General features: G+C 39.4%; 1 long non-coding RNA gene across 1 annotated transcript in view; it reads right to left on the bottom strand.

The window, feature by feature from the left end:
* The window catches only part of LOC110743722, a 65,653-nt gene extending 54,924 nt beyond the window's left edge, over window positions 1-10,729 (bottom strand). The window contains exon 1 of the long non-coding RNA XR_002523212.2: window positions 10,437-10,729. This is a non-coding gene — a long non-coding RNA (uncharacterized LOC110743722). The remainder of the gene's footprint in view (window positions 1-10,436) is intronic.
* Between the last annotated feature and the right edge of the window lie 12,510 nt (window positions 10,730-23,239).

The following is a 23,239-nucleotide window of genomic DNA, read 5'->3' as shown; positions in this document are numbered from 1 at the left end:
GGCCAGTGACAGTTCTGCAGAGGCAATACAATTTAACAGGGTGTCTGAATGGAGAGAAAGAGTCACTCACAAGAACTGACATGGGGAGAGACTACTAGACAGAAGGACTAGCTTGCACAAAGGTCCTGGGGTAAGAAATACTTTGGTCTTTGGGAGGAACTTAAAGAAAACCTGTGTGAGGCATAATGATGTTCTATAGGGCCATATGCTCCCTGATAAGGAGCTTAGATTCTGTTCTCAATGCAGCAGCAATCTACTGTGGAGCTTGGAACAACAGAGCTATATGCTTTATTTCTTTATATTGATCTTGGATTGAACAGGAAAGAGGAAAAGTTGGAAAATCAGAACAGATGCCATTCCAGGACCCAGGAGATAGGATGTTAGAAGTAAAGATGGGTAGAAATAGACAGATATGATTTTTATGTTTGAGATGGACCTCATCAGGACTGCTTTGAGATGAGGGCTCTAAGAAGTGAGGTAGAGAGCAGAATGGGATATGACTCCCACATTCTAGATAAATCAAGTCAGTGAATGTGCTAATATGAGGATGATTGAGGTAGAACCAGGTTTGGGAGGTGGGAGAATCAAGAGTCTCATTTTAGATACATTAGGTTTAAATGCCTGTGAAACCAACAGGGGAGTGAAGGAGCAGACAATTGAAAGGTAGGATTGCAAAGGAGACTGAGGAGTAGTAACCAGAGGGGTCTAGGAAAACTCAAGACAGAGTGATAACACAGACTTCTAGAAAAGAGAGACTTGTGAGAAAGTGGAGGATGCCCAGTGCTGCTGCTCTGTTTGGTAAGATGAGGAGTGGCAGATGGAGTCAGTGCACCTGACAAATGCAGTTTCTACAGGATGACAGTGGAAGCCACGCCGGACCAGGTTCAGGCATGACAGGAGTGAAGATGTGAAGGATGCACATGGAGATAACTCAAATGCTGTCTGTGAAGAAAAGCTGAGGGGCGAGGCAGTTTTAGGGACATGAGTTGTAAGGAGTGTTCGTTTATCAGCTGAGATTAGATTTAGCTGCAAGTGATAGAAAATATAACAACAGCTTACACTACGTAGATGTCTATTTTTCTCTCCCATTGATAATGTTAGGAGGTAAGAAGTCCAGAGCTGCTATGGTGGCTCCCCTAACAATGGGGGCCAAGATCTTTCTCACAGCTCTGCCAACATCAGTATAGGAGGAAGTGATGAATGGCTCAGATCCCTGCATTGAGGATGCTTCCAAGAGCTTGAAATACTACATTTGTTTATGTATTCACACGGCCTCACTTAGTTGCAAGAGAAGCTGGGGAACATTGCTCATTCCAGATGTTCATGGATCCAGACAGAAGCATAGATTCTTGTACCAAGAGAGAAGGAAACAAAGGATATTGGAGGTCAACTATCATCTTTTGCCAAATAGAAATCAGTTATCATCTTTTGGGCTTGATTTTTGTTTGTTTCGTTTAGGTGTTTATACTGCCTACTGTGTACACTGATTTGGTAAAGAAGGTACATTGGATGCAGGAGAGTCATGACCCAAACTCTACAGAATCCTTCAGAAGGATGAGAGGATAAGATCTTAAAAAGCAAAACAAAGAAAACCCCTGACCTTTGAAAACAGAAGCCACCTTTCAGCAGTTGTAATCTTGAAGGAAAAAAGACAGTGTGGATGTAGGTGAGTTAAAAAATTTAAAACTATTTTAAAAATGAAGTAAAAGATGAGGTATTTCTCAACTGACGGCATTTACTTTCCAAGTGAAAGTTGAGGCAGGGTCAGTTTAGTGTAAACCACTGGTTTGAGTAGGGAGAAGACACTGTCTTGGAAACTCAATTCAATAGGGAAACTTTTTAAAGCTGCAGGACAGTGGTGAGAGTCCACTAGAGGCTTAAGACTTTATTCTGTTTATTTGCTTGGTTGTTTGCTTGTTTATTTTGAGATGGAGTCTCACTCTTGTTGCCCAGGCTGGAGTGCAACGGTACGATCTCGGCTCACTGCAACCTCCTCCTCCTAGGCACAAGTGATTCTCCTGCCTCAGCCTCCTGAATAGCTGGGATTACATCCACACACACCATCATGCCCAGCCAAGATTTTATTCTTTCTAGTGAAACGAAGATTAGTCAGGATCAGCCACAATTAGCCAAGCAAAGCTTCCAGCACAGGTGTGGAGAAGGAACATGGTGGTGCTAATCCAAGGTTGGGGTTCAGCAAGGCAAGTACTAAGAAAGACTGGAAAGTGCCAAGTTGTTACTGAAACTTGCAAGGAAATAATTCTAATCATCATCATCATCAATCAGTTCCAATAACAGCTGTTTTTTTATTGAACACTTCATTTGCATAGGGCATTTTTTACCTATAAGAATTGCCATTTTATGGTTTCACTTTATTTTTTAGCTTTCACAGTTCATGGAATATTTTACTATACATGTAAAATTGCTCCTAATTTAAGCCCATTTCCCCAAATGTTATTACTTTTACCCCTGAAGAAAAATAATCTTGCCATTTCCTCTTCATCATTTCATACTCCTGTCATCTTTCACCTTCTTCCTCTGTAGAACAATTTACTGAACAAAGCTCAGATTCTATGGCTTATATCATTCATATTCCTCTTCTCTGAACTCTCTAGAAGTTCTCCACCCTGCTTTGAAGTGTGAGACCAAACCTGAATGCCGAAATCCAGCTGAATGAATAAGGGAAAATCATCCCTTATTTAATTTACTCTCCAAAGGATAATGGTAGAAGCTTCATTTACACAATGTGCCATGAAAGGAAAGGTGGGGAAAGACGAAAAGGTAGCTAGCTCCACAAACTCAAATGTTCCCATTGTGATGCAGGTTGGGTGGCTCTTAATAAGCTGCTTGGGGGCCCATTGGTATTTCTAGTGGCATTTCATTCTCTTGAAGGGGTTTTGCTAGGAAGACTAGATTCCCAGGTCAACATACCTAGATGAAAACAAATGCCGTTATCGATACCAAAATCCATTCAGTGTGGTTTTGCTGAATTTCATATTTACATTAAAAGCCAATTATTAATTAAACATGTGAGAGAACCTAATAATTCCTTTCAGTGTTACTCTATGGGAAAATGCACCCAAGTTTCAAAATGTGATTTATATTCATGTGGCATTAAGGAGGCAGTAGATGGGCTGAATTGGAGGACTTCTGGCCTTTAATTACCTTATTCCAAGAGTGTCTTCTCATATCTTGAACTGTCTCTTTTTCTTTTCTTTTTTTTAAAATTTCTACTTTTATTTTATTGTGGTAAGAATACTTAACACAAAATCTACTACCCGTTAACAGATGTTTAAGTGTACAATACAATATTTTAACTATCGGTACAATGCTACACAGTAGTAGATCACTAGAAATTATCCATCTTGCGTAGCTGAAACCTTATACCTATTGATTACCAACTCTCCATCTCTCCCTCCCCACAGGCCCTGGCAGCACCATTCTACTCTCAGCCTCTATGAGTTTGCCTATTTTAAACATCTCAAATGAGTGGGAACATGTAGCATTTGTCCCTTGCAACTAGTTTATTTCACCTAATATAACATCCTCAAGTATCATCAACGTTGAGTGGAAAATACAAACTCGGTTTCTCTACTGTCTCACAACATGCTTCTGACACTACACGTTGGGGTGGTTCTCCCCACACATCAAGCAAGCAATCAATTCTACAGCAGACATCAGCTGGGCACCCTGCAATTCAACTCTGATGTGATCTACCTGGAGATTGCCTCATATCCCACAGGTTGAGGGCTCCATCTCATGAGACTGCCTCCACTTCAGATGCTAATCACAAGCCCCAGGTTGTTTCACCTGTGCTTCTGATTGGCCAGCTATAAATTGGGATTTATAGCCAGTGACCCCCTCCTTGGGTCTGATTAATTTACAAGAGTGGCTCACAGAACACAGGAAAACACTTACTTACATTTATGGGTTTATTATTAAAGGATATCATGAAAGTTGCATATGGAAAAAAAAAAAAAAAGCATAGGGCAAGATATGGCGGAAGGTGCACGGAGCTTCCATTCTCTTTCTAGGCACACCATCCTCCAGGAGCCTCCAGCTTTCCAGAAGCTCTCCACACCCGGTCCTTTATGGTAATTTCATTACCTCATGACTGGTTATATTACTGGTCATTGGTGACCAACTTCACCTTCAGTCCCTCTCTTCTCCTAGGTGGTTGAAGGATGGGGTTAAAAGTCCCAACCTTCTAATCCTCTCTTCATCTTTGCAGTGATAAGTCCCATCCTGAAGCTATTAGGGACTGCCAGCCATTAGTCAAGCCTCAAGCATACAAAAATATACTTTTCTCTTTAGCAATTCCAAGGATTTTAGGAGTTATAGGCCAGGAAGTGGGGACCAAGACCAAATATATTTTTCATAATATCACATATTGTCACATATTGTAGGATTTTCTTCTTTTCTTTAGGCTGAATAATATCCCATAGTAAGTATATACCACATTTTATGTATACATTTATCTGCTGGTGGACATTTCACTTGCTTCTACATCTCAGCTATTGTAAATAATGCTTCAATGACATGGGAGTGTTAATACCCCTTTGTCATCTTGATTTTAATTCTTTTGGATAAATACCCAGAGTGAGATACGTGAATCATATGGTAGTTCTAATTTTACATTTTCTAGAAGTCTTCATACTGTTTTCCATAGTGGCTATACCACTTGGCATTCTTACCAACAGTGTTCAAGGATTCCAGTTTCTCTACATCCCTCAACACTTGTCATTTGTTTTTTTGAAAATGGCTATCCTAACAAGTATGAGGTACTATCTCATTATGGCTTTGATTTGCATTTTTTTATGATAAGTGATGCTAAGCATCTTGTTTTTCACATACCTGTTGGCCATTTGTATGTCTTCTTGGGAGAAATGTCTATGCAAATTCATAGCTCATTTAAACAATTGGCTATCATTATTATTATTATTTTGCTATTTAGTTGTATAAACTCTTTGTATACTCTCGACATTAATCCCCCGTTGGATGAATAGTTTGCAAATACATTAATCCCCTGTTGGATGAATAGTCTGCAAATAGTTTGCAAATGTAGGTTGCCTTTTTACTCTGTTGACTGTTTCCTTTGCTGTGCAAAAGGCTTTTCTTCCCCTTTGTCTACTTTTGCTTTTGTTGCTTGTGCTTTTGGTGTCATATCTATGAAATCATTTCCAAGACCAGTGTCGCGACATTTCTCCCCTATACTTTCTTCTAGGAGTTTTACACATTCAGGTCTTTACTCCATTTCCAGTTAACTTCTATGTATGGTATAAGATACAGGTACACTATCATTCTTTTGCATGTGGACATCCAGTTGTCCCAACACTATTTGTTGAAAAGACAATACTTTCCCTGTTGTGTATTATTGACACCCTTGCCGAGCTGACCACAAATACATGGATTTATTTCTGTGCTCTCTATTCTATTCAATTGCTCTATATTTCTGTCTGGACTTCTTCAATTTTTAACCCCTGTTACACTACTCTGTCATCAATTTCCTGGGAACAATAAGAACTACTAAAACTTTGCTTGTTTTGTTTGGTGATTAAATTTGTTATTGGGATAAAATTATATTTCAAACTATTTCTATAAGAACAGCATCTCAAAATACAAATGTTATTTCATATTTTATTTACAATTCCCAGGCTATGAGTCTAATTTATGGTCATCTGCAAAAGGTAGAAATCAAGGTTTTGAGTCTCAACTTGCCTGTCACTAAATTGTACAGAATAGATGGTAAGCTGGGTTCCTTGTGAGACATAATTTCACAAGCCCCCAGGCAGGAAATTCACCCACCAGGACTTGGTAGTCACCCAAGTTGTATTTGTGCATCCCTTAAAAAGCAAGACTGGGCCAGGCATGGTGGCTCACGCCTGTAATCCCAGTACTTTGGGAGGCCGAGGCAGGCGAATCACCTGCAGTCAGGAGGTGAGCCAGCCTGTCCAACAATTAGAAACCACGTCTCTACTAAAAATACAAAATTAACCAGGTGTGGTGGTGCATGCCTGTAATCCCAGCTACTCAGGAGGCTGAGGCAGGATAATCACTTGAACCTGGGAGGCAGAGGTGTGGTGCGCTGAGATCGTGCCATTGCACTCCAGCCTGGGCAACAAGAGTGAAACTCTGTCAAAAAAAAAAAAAAAAAAAAGACAAGACTGCCCTTTCCCTAGGCTCATCAAAAAAGTAATTAAAGTAAGTGTGTGTAGTCGGGTGTGGTGGCTCATGCCTGTAATCTCAACACTTTGGGAGGCTGAGGTTGGTAGATCACCTGAAGTCAAGAGTTAGAGACCAGCCTGGCCAACATGGTGAAACCTCGTCTCTACTAAAAATACAAAAATTAGCCAGTCACAGTGGTGCACACCTGTAGTCCCAGCTACTTGGGAGGCTGAGGTAGGAGAATCGCTTGAACCTGGGAGGCAGAGGCTGCAGTGAGTTGAGATTGCACCATTGCACTACAGCCTGGACGACAAAGGAAGATTATCTCTCAAAAAAAAAAAGTGTATGTATAAAATATGTGTATATATGTGCATATACAGACATACCATACATAATTTATATATATGTATAAATACATATATATCTTATGTATGTACATTTATAAATATATGTAAATGCAAAGAGGCTCCTGATTTACCTTTTGAATAAAATCTAGAGTCACTAATATCTTAATTTTTGCATGAGTTATCTGAAAAGCAAATGAGAAGTAAAAACAATAACAATTTATTTAAATAGAAAGAAAATCCCCTCTGCTATTTATTATAAAACACTTCATTAATTTATCACCAGAGTTATCGTCTCAAACTCACTAATGTCTTCTCTGGGCTACTTTCCAGTAGATTATTTCTTGTACATTTGCAAGATGTTACGGAGTACCAGGCAATGTCCCAGATGATCAGGGCATTTGTGGTACCTGGTATTTGGCTTCTAGACCATGATCTATAGACTAGATGGGGTGTGTCAAGGAAAGGATGTCTCCATTTGCCTTTGTCCTTAAGAAAGTGAGTAATTGTCTCTTTCCTTGCCTATTTCCTCCATGGAGAATTTACTGGCCCCAATTTTTTAAAAAAGCTCCTACCACACTCCCATTTTCTGTAAGTGCAATTAGTTGCAGGTACAAAATTTGGAGCAAAGAGGTCTCTCGTGGCCTGTTGTGCCTGCAGTTATCCAACTGTGGCTGCAGTTTTTCAGTGCACAACTGATTGCACCCACAAAAAGAAAGGCTACACTTTGAAAATGGGTCCCTTTAAGACAGTTGGGGGATTGCATGCCTCCGGTTGGCAAATTGCAATCTTTTATAGAGGTACAGCCATCACTCTGGCTCGCACTGCCAGTCTGAAATCCAGGTTAGGCATCTCGAGTGATGGAGAGGCCTGGCTGAAGAGCAGGTGCACAGGCCTCTCTCCTGTCCGCCCACCACTTGCCCCCCTTTCACCTTGAGCTACTCATGGACTATGCATTAGTATTCAGCATTCCTGGCTCCATCTCCTGCTTAGTTCACCAGTCACTCTCCAAAAGGGTTTGCAGAGAGAAGCTCAGTCGGTCACACTGTCAATATAACACATTTAACCAACTCTAAATTTGCTTTAAAGAGACAGCTACCAAGATTGACTTTTGCAAAGTGACTCACTCCACCATGCGGCAAAGGCGTCCGTTTGCTCTCGACTGTTATTAAGTGTGTCACTGAGTACATAAGAAAGGGTTTTGAAGGAATTCCAGTGTGAATCCACTAATTCAATAATCCAATACCATAAATTCAAGTAATGGATATTAATACTATGTTCAAAACATGCTCACAATTTTTATATCTCTCTTTCTCAAACAGACAGAGCATGTATTGTGAGAGGCTCCTGATGAAATAATAAAACCCAATTTTCATCTAGAAAAAAGAATCATTATAGGAGGATGGTAATTTACTTTATATGACCTTCAATTGATTATTCTGTGGCTGCTACACAAATATCACAGGAGCTATTGATCGTAAAACCTACCAAATAGATCTCTAATAGCTTTTACTGGGCAAAAATAATTATGCTTGCACTGTGGTCAAACACACATAAACCAATGTGGAGGTATTACTGTATGGCATTATTACCCATCTGTCTGCTAGGTATGGAGAAGACCCTTCACGGGAACACTCTATGTCTAAGTTCCATGAAAGCTCAATATCCAAGCCAACAATTACAGCCAGTTACACAGAAAAATTGATTACTGTAACTAAAAGCTAGAGCTGGATAGTAGAGGCTGCAGCTTGCTTTAAAAAAGTAAAATAATAACAAGAGAAATCCTAATTGAGGGGGAGTCCTGCTACAGTGACTACCGGGACTCAGAAATTGCATTTCCCTGTGGTGTCGGCAGCAGAGTAACTTTTCAGAGTCAAGAGCTTTCTATCCAGCCCAGATCATGATCAATGATCAACACTCATAAAAGGTCAGGGTGTCTGGTCAAAGAACAGATCATCTATCTCTCAAGGTAAAGCGTACAACGTAATCCAGAAATGTGGTGCTGCTGGCCATGGAGAGTGAGGAAATTCAAGGGAAAGCGAAACTTCAGTTCCACTTTGGTGACAGGAAGAACGTTCTGCTCATACAAAACGTGCAGCCAGCCTTCTGTGGGCAATCCTCAGTGGCTCAGGTGGGCCTGAAGTGGATGAACAAAGGCCACGCTCTGAAGGGGGAACTTCTCCATCACGCTGGGCTTCCAGATTCTGATAAAAACATTTTAGACTTCAAAATTTCACAGCAAGTCTATCACTTGCTTTCCAATCCCCGAAAGTCAGTATTTTAAATAATAATATGTAAATATAAATGCATCAATAGCAAATAAAAAAAATCCCAAACTGCTATCGAGGTGTTAAAATGAGGAGTGATACATTTTAACAACCAGAATGAAGACACTAAAATGGTAATAGAACTGAGTAGTGGATAAGAAAAAAAAAAGACGTCTTGTTTACCCAATGTGGGTTCTGTGCATATGTTTGAGTGGACAGGGGAGACAACTGTGGGATGGGAGGATAACTGTATCCCGTCAAACAGAACAGAATACTATCCCATGAATCCCATTCATATATCCCATGAAATAGAGTCAGATAACATCTCATGTATTCCATGAAACAGAACAGGGTTGGAACGCACAGCTGGATGGCTGCACATGCCAAGGATTGGAAAGGTTTTCCCAAAATACCTATGTCTAACCCCAAAGTGCTTCTGCCTCCACCACACCCCAGACCAATCAAACCAGAGTATTAATTTTGGCACTTGTATTTCTTAAAACAAAAACAAAAGCCTGTGTGACTCTCACACGAAGACAGGTTTGAGAACCACTAACTTTAAAGGGAGAGACCCTTTTTAGGGATGGGAAGTCTCCAGTTTCCCAAGCGCACCTCTCCTTCTTCTGCAGCGATACAGCTCGCCTGTTTATTTCTCTTCCTTTTTGGCATTAGTAGTTCCAGTTGTTAAAGGCAGGAAAACTGGAGTCATTGTCTCTCTCTTTTTTATGATTTATGACTCAGAAGCAATACAGGGGCAGGAGGCTGGAGGGTAATGCTTGTGGCTGTGGTTGCTGTTATTTTTATTTTGTATTTTTCTTTAAGAAATATGCTTTTCTGAAAAATCTTGAAGCCTTGAAGCCACCTGCAGGGCTGTTGTTTTCCAAGGCCTTGCACTTACATAATTGACATCTACATGGACACACTCCTGGAACATATCGGGGGACGCAGGCATTCTGCTTGTTCTCATTTGTTCTCAAATTACATGATAAAATATGTTTTGGACATTTTAAACCAAAGGGAGTTACTGAGCCCACTTACAAAATCCATAACATGCCAGCAGGACTTATCTAGCTGCCTCCAGAGAACAGCCAAGCAACCCTACATCCGTTTTAGCCCCCACAAAAACAAGCGGATTGCACTACAAATAATTTGCCTATTTGGAAAATGAAAGCGCTGTGGTTTGAGGTCCTATTTTTTCTTTAAGTTGTTACAATCTTTTCATGGCCCTTTAAGTCTAGGTTAGGTTTTGTTTGGGGTAATTTTCGTATCCTATGGATACTATTTAATCTTTAGCGCTGAGTCAATATTTCTCACTTAGGCCTTGGGGGAATACTGCCTGAAGTGTGTAGCGGGCATGCGGAATTCAGACGTGACTTGGAAACTCCACCATGGGTTCACCCAAGAAACAGACCAGAGGCAACACATTCTATCACTAAAACGTGTTCTCAGTTACACTTCCCTTCCAAAGGTAAGCATCTTAATTCTTCAACTTTTTAAGAGACTAAACCCAGTGAGGGCCCGTGTGTCCACACAGAGATGACACACCCAAGCAAAGCACGCGTGTGCATTAAGGGAGAGCGTGTCCTCCCACGTTCCAGCCGCCCCCCTGGCTGCCAGTCGCGGGCTCAGCGCACATACGGTCCCTGTCACCCGAGCGTACCTGTCCCGTTCTGGCCTTGGAGAACGCAGTGGCTCACAAGGGCGCCGCTAGCACGCGAGGCGCGGCGAAGAGAGCGGAGGAAAGCCGCGGGCTGTCCCGCAGGTGCGGCCCCACCTGCCGCCGGATTGGCCGCGGCGGCGGCGCTCGGCGGGAGGAGGGCGGATGATGGATGGCCTGTCTGCCAGCCCGGGTCCGATCCGCGGGGGGCCGCCGAGGGAAACGCGGGCGCGCGCGCGCCGCTCCGTGCCCAGCGCAGACAGCGAGATGCCTGCACAAAAGGACGGGGCTTGGAATGTTTGGATTTTGAAGATTAGTTTCTATTATATCTCTGTGGGAGAAAGGAAAACGCGCTATGGGAAAGTGGAGGGCGAAGAACCCCCGAATAATTTCGAACTGATGTTTGACAAATCATTTCGCCAACGAACAACCCACGAGTCTCCCCTTCCCAAATTGCAAACAGTTCAGAAGTCTTATTTGTCATTTATGTGAATGATGCCCTATCGGTATCTGAGAAACAACAGGAAATCAGACCTGAACAGTTGCATCTCCTTATTTCAGGCAATATTAAACCCATTGAAAATGGTTTAAAAAGGAGGGTCGTGGACAATACACTTTAAATATTCTACACAGGCTAAAAATATAAGATAATCGGCTAGTAAACGCTAGTAAACTTTTTTTTTCCCCCCGAAAAGAAAAAAATAGAAGGATATGCCCAAGATACATATTTTGCGCATTAGGATGTGCAACATTTTCATAATTTATCTAGCTTTTACGTGTTTAAAAGTCATGGGCAATTTGAATATGTTTGTCCTTGCAAAAGGATGACAGCGCATTGTTTTAGGCAATTCTATTTAAGAGGTGTCCTTTTTAAAACTCATTAGGTTGAGAGTGAGAGTCGAAGCAGGCAGACGGATAGCAGGAGAGAGTAAGTCGTGAGCCACCATAGAAATGGGGTTGATAGAGAGCTATTGTGTCATCCGGGCTCTTCTTTGGCAACTGAAGGACAGACAGGTCCATTCACTGCAAGCATTTCTCCTTTGCAACCCGCAACGCGGAAGGTAAAGCATCTCCTGTCCGGGAGTCAGTCAGTCCTGCTGGTGCTGATTCATTTACTTCTGAGAGCAACATAGTTTAGAAAAAAACATTTTTTTTTTTAATGAGGAAAATGTTTTTCTGTTTAGTTGTGCTTTAGAATTCCACCATCCTCCTCTGCCCTGTCCACTACCACCACGAAGGAAGTGAAAGCCATGTTTAAAATACTAATAAATGAGATGGAAACATGTCACCAAGGTATATTTTATATAACTGATTGAAGAGTGAGTGAGTGGAGAGAGAAAGCTTAAGTACAAATATTTCTCTTTCAAATATCGTATGAACAGAACAGTAAGTTTAGAAAAAAGAAATGGGAAAAGGAAACTAATAATCCCATCAGGCTAACAGGGACAGCATATACAAAAAAATGCACATGTAAATTAAATGTATGCATGCTTCTTACTAGAATTGTTTATATGTATGCTTACATACTTATAAAAGAGTATATTTGAATTGTGGGATTATGTAGTGATTCACATAGCATTATGTCAAAGGCACTTTTTAATACTATCAGAGAATATCCATATTAACCAATTTTAATAACTGCATAACCTTTCATTAATTATATATATGATTTGCTCAACTATTTTCCCAATGTTGGATATTTAGGTTGCTTTTGGATTTCACTAGAGTAAATAACACAGTAAGGAACATCTTGAGGCAAAATTTCCATGTTTTAAATTATTAATTTCAGAGAAATGTATTTAAGTGGAATAAATAGGCCATACATTAGCAACATTTTGTTAGTTTTTTTAACAGTCATTTTCAAGCTAACTTACAAAAACAAATATTGTACCATACCATCCTGCCAGTAGGAAAATCTTGTATTACATTTTTTTCAGCTTTATTGAGGTAAAATTGACATATAAAAATTGTATATATTCAAGGTACACAACGTGATGTTTTGATATATGTATACATTTTGAAATATATCACATTTTAAAAAATATGTTCCATCTTATTGAGACTATTAGGAAAGGTATTTGGTAACGTAGCAAGTGGGAATTATTTTTTGATATTCTTTTTTTTAGTTGTTAATGAAGTCCTTTTGTTTCTGTAAAAAATTTTTTCCTCTCTTTTGAACTTTGGTTTCTGTTCAATCATTGAAATAACTCTGAAGTTGATATATAAAAGTAAAATATAGCATTTTTACAAATCGCTCTTCCATGGGGTTAATTTTGAACTAGGGTGATAACCCTGGTTAAACTGGTTACAGCAAAAAATCCCTCACAAATTGAGCAAAGGTGCAGTATGAAATGATTTATAGAATTTAGGTTTCCAACAAACCTCTGCTTTCCGTCCATGGTGGCACATAAAATGATATTATCCTCTGTGAAATTACCCCGGAAACTTAAGGTATCCGATAGCAAATCATATTTTCTCATTAAGAAACAGAATCGTTGATCGTTGCACTAGCTTTCTTCCTAGTCTGAAAATGTATGCTGTTTTCTTAGTCTGTGATGTGGTCCTTTAAAAATGCCTTTTTGCGTACTGGCATCTTCCACAAGTGCACCAGTGCCCAGTAAATAAAGTAGCAGCCCATGTCCCTTTTAGCAAAAGCTATATATCTGTTCAGACTTGTAATTTGCTCCATTTATATCCTTTGCCCTTGAACTCTGGTTATTAACGCAATGTTTCTCCAAATGATGCCATATAACTCTGCTCCGAGCACATTCACGGTGACACCACGCAAACATTCTAAGGGCCAGGGCCGGCTGAGGAAGGGAAAAAATGACGGCTGAAATGTGGAAGTTGCAGTGCATTACTCAAAATGGAAGGCCTGTAAAACTATGACTGTTAATATTCAAATTGCGACAAGGCCAGAGCCAGACTTTGACTACAAATATTCTGAGGTCTGCTTGGAAAGCAATTTAGCAAAGCAGCTTTGATTAAAAAAGAAACAACCAGAACACTTCTCCCAAGAAATGAACTAAAAACCTATCAAAGGATTTGAGGCAAGTGTCCTAATTATACATCTTAAGAAATTATTTGTAGTGGGTTTGGAAAGGAGGTTTTTTCGGTTATAAAATATAGATTGTATGTGTAGGAGAAATATAGACCAAATTCCTTTGCGCAAACTATAATGAAATATACCAATTTTTGCATCTATATATTGTATAAGACAACTGGGCATTGACTGGGTTTAATACTATTTTCATTTTTTAAAATAAAAATTTACTAATTAATATTGTGTAAAATTTTGGACAGGGAGTAGGACTAGTCTCCCTTTAGAGTATCTGTGAAGGGAATGCACTGATTAACCAAATTAATAATTTAGGTAAGATCGCAGAGGCTCTGCACAACCTACTTTGCAACGGAAATTGTTCTTCTACATTTTAGAAAAGGGCATTTGCAAAAGAGCTTCTTTCCTTTGAAATGAAAAAGTTATACATTTAAAATAATACGGCCAAGAAAGAACTTGTGCACATTAGCCTACTTCAAAATGGTGTATTTATTTCAAAATAATGTTTTTTAAAAAGGCAGTTCTCTCAAAGATCTTTATTTTCATAGACTCACATTGAAGTGACTTCAGGTCAAAAATGGTTTTTTTTTCCTTCTTTTTTTGCATTTTACTTTGAAGCAAAATGTTTGTGGCCATGGGATTTAATCTATACACCTCCTTCCCCAAATCCTAGGCTGTGCATAATGCGGTTCATGCAAAAATGTTGATGGGAAGGAGAAAATATACCATCAGATACCAAATTTCATGCTGAAATATAAGCTACTGTGAAACTTCTGGGCACATGTCTGTACTCTCAGTAGTCTGACTGGGTGCCTTTAAAGGCAAGTAAAGAAAAGAAACACTTATAACCATTTCAGTTGACTATACTGTTATTTTTTCCCAGACACAACATGATTGGGATACATTTGCACGTCCAAACACACTTATATGAGTATTGCCAATAGAAAATAAATAAGCCATAGGTGCCCAAGAACATCAAACACAGTCTTCTTAAAGTGTCAGCTGTTCCCGTGTGAGTATTGTTTCCAGAGCAAAATGAATTCTAGGCTTCAAGTAGGTTGTATTAAGAACACTTTGGAAAACAGTCTTTTCATGAATATAGAGCTGCCTATTTTCTTCCTATTCTCTCTTTAATCAACTGCACCCAAATTAAAGGAGGTGTTTCACCGTGGATCAATGAGACTGGTCTACTGAACTTAATTTGAGGACACTTTTTGGCCAATGAAATAAAAATGTAGAGGAGAAATTTTGTTTTAATTCTAAGAATTCTAGGATCTCCTACTTACTGGATGAGCAGACTCATGAGATAGACACCTTGACGACATCACTGTTCTCTGAATGCCCACAAGCCGACCATCTGATGAATTCCCAAAATCTACTTATTGAATTAAATGCACTAATGGATGCAAGTGAATGTTTATTGTTGTACACCATTTTGTTGAAATATAACACAATGCTGGGTTGTACAATATTAAGTGTTTTTAATTAAGGTAATTCTTGTGTTATGGTTTCTTATTCCCCAAACCACAAAATGTTTATTTTTATAAACTTCTTTCGTAAACTTATGACCCCATTGCACTAGTAAAACAAAGTTTGGAGAACCTGGCTCCTGCATTCACTCCCACTGTCACAGCTAAATAATTGCTGAAATACACATAAGAATAAAACTGTGTATGGTGTTAGATGTCTATTCTCTACAATTGAGAAAAGAAGTTATATTATTTAGTAGAGAACATGTGTTTTGTTCGTGATAGAATGAGAGCATTGCTTATTAAAAATTGTGAACAGTTTGAACTTTGATGACTGCAGATTAAAGTGGATTTTCTACCTCGGTCTCCTAAATAAAGTACGTTTACATATATTGCAGATTTTATGTGGCATAATTATATCAATTATAGTTTCAAACATTTAGTTCCAAAATATAGCAAAAAATATTCTGTCCCTCACCCATTTTCTTTTTCCTTTTTTTTTTTTTCTTTTTGACAGAGTCTTGCTGTGTCACCCAAGCTAGAGTGCATTGGTGCGATCTCGGCTCACTGCCACCTCCGCCTCCTGGGTTCAAGTGATTCTCCCACCTCAACCTCCTAAGTAGCTGGGACTACAGGCACACACCACCATTCCCCTCTAATTTTTTGCATTCCTCCCAAATTTTTTGTATTTTTAATAGAGACGGGGTTTCCCAATATTGGCCGGGCCGGTCTCAAACTCTTAACCTCAAGTGATCTACCCGCCTCGGCTTTCTAAAGTGCTGGGAAGCCACCGTGAGCCATGGTGCCCAGCCCCATTTTCTTTTTCCTAAAGGCAACTACTTCCAACATTTCTATTGTGTTTTTTCAGAATTCACTTCCCTATCTATATGTAACCTGCTCGTCTTCCTCCCATTCTTCTTAGTATTATTTCAGTTTTAGAAATCATCTATTGACTTTCTACTAAAGATGAAGATTTGTCTCTCTATATATCCACACCCCCAATTATATCCATGTCCTTATTTTCTGAAGACAGTTATATTACAATTTTTGTTAAATTAGTATTCTCTGTGTATTATCACTAATAAATCTTCCCCAGGGCTGTGCTATGGAATAAACAGTTATTTATTTATTTATTTTGCTAAATTTCAGCTTTGATGTTAAGAGTTGATTTGTTTTTAGTTCCTTCCCCCTACCGTTTACTAGTTTTTTAGGTAGTTACCACTGAGTCGTCTTTACACTCTTGGTCAATCTCTCAATCACCTCTCAAGATATATTCATACATCAGTTACTTCATGAAGATTTTCTAGGAAAAATCCTTCTAGAGCCTTTCGGTCTACCTTATTGTAGACTAGGTACCCTTGGTGTCTGGGCACAGCTGTCATTCTGGGCTCTCTCTTCAGAACTCTCCTGCCGAGAGCTCCTGCAGCTGCCTTTTATGCTGGGGCTCCTATTTTCTCCAGCCTTCTGTCTCTTTCTTGCTTTAGCCTCTCCTATGTGGAGCCCGTCCTCCAGTGGCTGCTCTGAAAAGGTGGGGAGATGGTGCAGTCTAAAAATGTTTTGTTTTACACACACAGTTTACCTGGTACCCTGGCTTGAACTAGAATTTCTTTTTCTTCTGCGTTTTACACGCATTTCTCCATTTCTACGTGTTGCTGCTGAGAAGTCTGAATTTATACTAATTCTGATCCTTTAATTGTGATTTCCTCCTATCTGAAAGTTTAGGAAATACATTTTCACTAAGGTGGACACTGGTGAGAGCCAATGTTTGTCCACTGTGCTAGGCACTTAGGAGGCCCCTTGAATATGGCATACCTACCTTATGTTTTCTGAACTTCTATGGATCTTTGTGTTTCTCATATAAGTTTTACAAATTTCTATGATTTCTACTTTTTAATTTTTGTTCCCATTTTTGTAGTACTTGTACAGTTTCAGGTTGCGATATCTTCTACTTATCTCCCTGAAGATGTTAAGGGTTGCTATTTGACATTTATTTTGTTTGCATATTCTTTTATAAGTAGTATTTTTAAAAATTTTTGTTTGTCTTAGTCTCCAGTTTTCATGTAAAAAACTTTCCTAACATATCAGGCGGTCCTTGGTCATCTGCTCATATCTACAATAGGAGGATTTAAAATGTGATTGGGAGCTCTGGGTATACGGATGGAGCTTGTATGTTATAGTAGGACCAGTTCTAGCCAAGCCATTTTACTAACGAAGCCCCGTTTATTCTTTTCTATTGATTTCCCAGAGAAGGTTCCGAAGGTAAAGGCACAGTCCATAGTGCTCTGTTTCCAGTGGAAGAACACATTTGTGTGTTTCAGTATCTACCCTCCTGATGGTCATGTAATACCCTGTCTTCAGTATGCTACAGCTCAGATGAAATAGATGTCATCTGTTTTATCTTCTTCAGAGAATAATTTTTCAATGTTCTGTTGGGATGGGTGAAGGGTATTTGCCTGCAGCATCAAAGAACTAAGGAGATATGGAGTTCTAACCACTCATTAAACAACTTTCTAACTGTAACCCTGATTTTTTTTTTGAGGTGAGTCTCTGTCACCAGGCTGGAGTACAGTGGCACGATCTTGGCTCACTGTGAATTCTGCCTCCCAGGTTCAAGTGATTCTCCTGCCTCAGCCTCCCGAGTAGCTGGGACTATAGGCACAAGTCACCATGCCCAGCTAATGTTTGTATTTTTAGTAGAGACGGGATTTCACCATGTTGGCCAGGATGGTCTCAATCTCTTGACCTCATGATCCGTCAACATTGGCCTCCCAAAGTGCTGGGATTACAGGTGTGAGCCACCACACCTGGCCCAACCTCACTTCTTTATTGCAACTCTTCCCTTTTGCCTGCCCTTACAGAGGTACCTGGAACCATCGGTTCCCCTAGGTGTTAGATTTTCCCCATGGTCAACTTAGGACTCAGTGTTCTCAGATTCACCAAATCAGTTACCATGCATGCTTCTGTTTTCCAACTTTAGGTTTTTTTGTTTGTTCGTTTCTGCTTTTGTCTTCTGTGGGTTTTAGTTGGGAATTATGCCCTAAAAATAAAACAGAAAAGCTTTGGTCTTATGTACCAGCTTTCCCATGACAGTGTGTTCAATCCACCATCTTTATCCAGAGCCAGTTGTATATATTTATGTATGTTACAAATAGATGATAATGTAGTTAGGATGATCTGTTAAAATGGAAAGGAAAAGCGTATTTTTCTGAAGTGTTTGATTATTTTATTTGTGATTATAAAGCACTTTGCAAAAAAATTAGTTAGAAATACTAAAATACTGTAATTTGTAAATTCCCACCTTTTCTAGAAGAATTTTTTATTTTTTGTTTTGTGTTTGTTTGTTTGTTTGTTTGTTTGTTTTTGTTTTTTGAGATAGAGTCTTGCTCTGTTGCCCAGGCTGGAGTGCACTGGTGTGATCTTGGCTCACTGCAACCTCCACCTCCCAGGCTCAAGCGATTCTCCTACCTCAGCCTACGTTGCTGGGATTACAGGCACCTGCCATCGCACCCAGTTAAATTTTGTATTTTTAGTAGATACGGGGTATCACCGTATTGGCTAAGCTGGTCTCAAACTCCTGACCTCAAGTGATCTGCCCACCTCAGCCTCCCAAAGTACTGGGATTACACCACCCTGGCCAAGAAGATACTAATTTTGAATACTATAGGTCTCGATGTCTTCTTAAAGTTAACTCAATATTTATATTGTTTAAATACTATTTTCTAAAGTAATGTATTGCTAATTATTTCAGCAACTGATTATTCCCCCACATTAGTGGAGAATGGCAATGCAGCCTATAAGCAGAACGAACTATAAATGCAGCCTATAGGTAGAACAAATGATGCAGAATTGAGTTCTGCATTGGCCAACACAGCAAAAGGTACCATACATTAAATAAGATTAATTGATATTACAAGATTTTTGAAGGATGAAAACTAAAATAGCAAAAATAGATCATAGAAGAGTGATATTCAATGATGCAAGATTTAATTAAAGCAAGTTATTTTGAATTCAACTTATGTATACAAATGCTATTCAACTGAGTGCTAGGCCTTAAACATATAAAACATTAAAATAAAATGTGCTACTCAGCATCAAAATATTGAGGGAACTATTCTGGATATATGATTCTTTGTATTTTATTTGAGTAAAATGTTATATATTAACTGATTTATTGAATTAACCTCAATACATTCTAATTAACAGGAAAACTATTGGATATCTAAGAATGTTCTATAATATTATTGCTTCCAGAATTGCAAATAGTAGAGTAAAAATTGGAGTGAATAGAAAATAAGATTAAACAAGTATTACCAACTTTAATATGATTTTCATAAGCTTCCCAAGTCCAGGGCAATATATTTCTGGCTGTGAAGGTCAATACAAAGTCACAGATTGAAATACTGGACGTGACTTGCAAAAGTCATTTTTGGGCAAGCTGTTTCCTGAGATGTAAATTAAACTGAAACATACCTTGCATCAGACAGCTTTTTTTAAAGAAACTGGATTATGGCTTTATTTTCCAAAGAATATCGCTTCATCCCTGGTTGTCAAATAGATATTACCATTGTGAGACTGAATTTGATGGCAGGTGATTAAGTGCAGGCCCTGTTGCTTGAATAAATGATGTTTTAATCATTGGAAATTAAACACAAAGGTTTTTCTCACAATTTGCAACTTCTTCCTGAGGTTGTAATTAAAAGAGGGAAGAGTATTTCCAGTGTTTATCAACAAAAGATTTGAGCCAGACACAGTTGGGTTCAAATCCCATGTCTGCCACTTAAGAGCAAGCTACTTAATCTGTTCTGTGGTGACCACTAACCTCCTGTGTAAATGGAGATAATAATAACTAGTGTTTGTCGGAATTCAACAAGGCAGGTAGCACAGTGCCTGGTTCAGAGGGAGCACGTCTATAGCTGAGAGTCATTGGTGCTATTGATGATTTTGTCATTGGCTGCATGTCTCTATTACTGTTAGTAGTAGCAATAGCAACTCTTCTACCATAATTTTGGTGCTGTTGATTTTGTATATTAAAAATATTAGAAATGAAGATCCTTAAATGTTGTATTTTGTTACCAAATCAAACTGGTCCTTTATGCGTGTTTCTCTGGAGTTTTAAGCATGGTGCTGGGCATTTTCAAAGTGCGCAAATCTCACTGCTGTGAAATTTCTCTGGATAAATCTGATTTAGAATTGAGCCCTTGGCTTTTATCCTTGTTGGTTAATTGTTTCCCTTCTTTGCCTTTGTAGGGTCTGCCATCATTCCTGGTAAGGAGAAGTCACCTAGAATTGTTGATGTGGCCTTTATCTGGCCATCATGGCTCATAAAGACAGTCCCCCTGGTACTATCAGGGTCTTTGTCACATGTCCTATTATTGAGGGAGTCATAAGGAGATGGATGGGGTAAATCTAAGCAATCAGTCCTGGCCATTTTAGCCATCCCTCTTCAGGCTGGGTGTGTACTTATGAGGCACAAAGTCAAGGGATGTTATGGTCACGTTTTAGTAAGTTCTTTTTCACTTCATTATTTTTCTGAATGAAGACATCATTCCCTGTCAACATCCCAAAATGACAAATAAAGTTTCTTGTTTTTAAGATTTTCTTTCTTTAAGTGCCACTCTGAACTCATAGATGTTTATATATTTGATTTTTTGTTTGCTTGTTTGTTGTTTGTTCATTTGTTTGTTTTTGAGATGGAGTCTTGCTCTTTTGCCCAAGCTGGAGTGCAATGGCATGATCTCTGCTCACTGCAACCTCCACCTCTCGGGTTCAAGAGATTCTTCTGCCTCAGCCTTCTGAGTAGCTGGGATTACAGGCACATGCCACCACACCTAGCTAATTTTTAAGTTTTAGTAGAGACAGGGTTTCACCATGTTAGCCAGGTTGGTCTTGAACTCCCGACCTCAGGTGATCCTCCCACCTTGACCTCCCAAAGTGCTTGGATTCCAGGCATGAGCCACTGTGCCCAGCCTATATTTGACGTTTGATCTAATTACCTGTCACTAGAAAAAAAAAGCCTCTTTTGTCACTAAGCATAGCACATACATAAAAATGTGCGATACAAATGTACAGCTCTGTGAATTGGAAGGCACATACCTTTGGTATAGAACTTTGCCAACCACTCCTGATGTCTGCCACAGGTCCCTTACTCCCTAGTGTAACTGAGAGTTTTATTTCATTGTATTCGTGTAGAAAGCAAAGGTAGGTACTTTAGACCCTCAGACCCTCAAGTCTAAATATTTGAATGTATCTTCAGCGGTGTGAACATCTCAGGGAATGGAGGTGAAAGAACTTGGAAGAGAAGCTCTTGTGTCCACACATGTGCTGGTGAGGCACTCCACGCTGTGGAAGGAGCAGGAGGTGGTAAGAGAACCTGAATGGCCAATAGGGCGGAGGTGGGGACCAGCTTTCCCTCTCCTCCCATCTTCTAGAGGAGAAGATTTAAAGATTCAAATGTTCTCTTTACATATCCAATAATGGTGATAGCCAGTAATAGTTTTTAAATAGCCTTCTTTGGAAAATTAAAATGTTGACAATCAACTGTGTTTCCATCACTAATTATTTTTGTTTTTTATATGGTTGTTACTGTTTCATTAAATCTCCAAGGTTTACGATTTACTAAACATACACTTTTGCCTGCCTGCTAAGTGGTGGATGCTACTTTCTGAGCTGGGCATTCCAAGCTAAATACATAGTCTCTGACTCTGCAGGTCACCTCCATGAGGGCAACGCAGTCTATTTCTTTGCTCTCCTCTTCGCCCCAGTGCAAACACTGTGCCTCATGCATAGTACATGTTAGAGAAGCATTGTTTTGAATGAATTGACAAATCGACTTATGTCACATTTTTATACTTCCCTTATCACTACCAGGTATGTTAACTCATGTGATAAAATACGTTTTCCAAAAAAGAAAAAAAACACACTAATGATTCAGCACTTATTTTTAGGGGCAAATAGGATGGAAAAGAGGGAGGGGGAAAGGAAAAGGCATCCTGTCCTCCTTACCAACTCCTGGGATTGGGCAAGTCATTTAACATCATGGAAGAGAACACACCGGCCTTACACTTCTCAGAATGTTACCTTTGAGGGTGAAGACATATGTAGCAACATTTGGGCAGCTTTCAATGCCAGATATCATTAACCCTTTAAATAATAGCAGCATACTCCTAGATAGCAAGCTTTAATACCCTTTCCATCTTGGGCATCCACACCCACTCCAACAAAAACTCCCCCCTCCACCAACACACACACACACACACACAAACACACACACACACACACACACACACACACACACTCTTTATTGAAGGAAATTATAGGGACTATGTCAGACAAATTGTATTTATTATTTATTATTTTTAGTAGGTCAGATTGTTTGGACTTTGTGTTGTGTTAGGTTTACAGCCACATGCCAAGCTCTTCCACTCTTATACAACATGGAGCCTTAGTTCAAGTTACCTGAAGGGCTCTATTGCATTCAAATTTGGGTAAGACTGTTTACACATAAAACCCGTTTTTTGTTTTGTTTTGTTTTTTGTTTTGAGACAGAGTCTCGCTCCGTTGCCCAGGCTGGAGTGCAGTGGGCGTGATCTCGGCTCACTGCAACCTCCGCCTCCCAGGTTCAAGCGATTCTCCTGCCTCAGCCTTCCGAGTAGCTGGGACTACAGGCACGTGCCACCATGCCCGGCTAATTTTTTGTATTTTTTCTTTTTTTTTAGTAGAGATGGGTTTTCACCACGTTAGCCAGGATGGTCTCAATCTCCTGACCTCATGATCCACCCTCCTCAGCCTTCCAAAGTGCTGGATTTCAGGTGTGAGCCACCGCACCTGGCCCCATATAAAACGTTTTTTACGTGAACTGATTAAAATTCAACTGGTTACCTACTACCTGCCTGATTCAATTAAGTTGTCAAAATGTTTCTTCTTGCCTAAAATGTGCTTTCCTCCTCCCCTAATAAACTCTTACTTGCCTTTAAAATTTTACTATGAGAAAACATTTGTAACAATTTGAAGCAAAGCATTAATATTCTAGTATACAATGTTCTTACAAGTCAGTAAAAATCCCACAGAAAAATGGACAAAACTAGAATTGTGAATCCACAAGAAAAAAAGCAATAAATGTATAAAACACTAGTTATCAGATAAAAGCAATTAGAGGGACTGTTATCAATTATTACCTCCCCCTATTGACAGTAATTAGCAGACTATCGATAAACAAAGATTGGCAGCAATACACAATCATACATAGTTGATAAGAGTTGGCAAGAAGTTTTGTCCTATCA

The sequence above is a fragment of the Papio anubis genome, chromosome 7 (genome assembly GCF_008728515.1).
Source record: "Papio anubis isolate 15944 chromosome 7, Panubis1.0, whole genome shotgun sequence".
Lineage (NCBI taxonomy): Eukaryota > Metazoa > Chordata > Mammalia > Primates > Cercopithecidae > Papio > Papio anubis.
The sequence above is the reverse complement of the archived record's forward strand: the minus strand, read 5'-3'. Positions and strand labels throughout refer to the sequence as shown.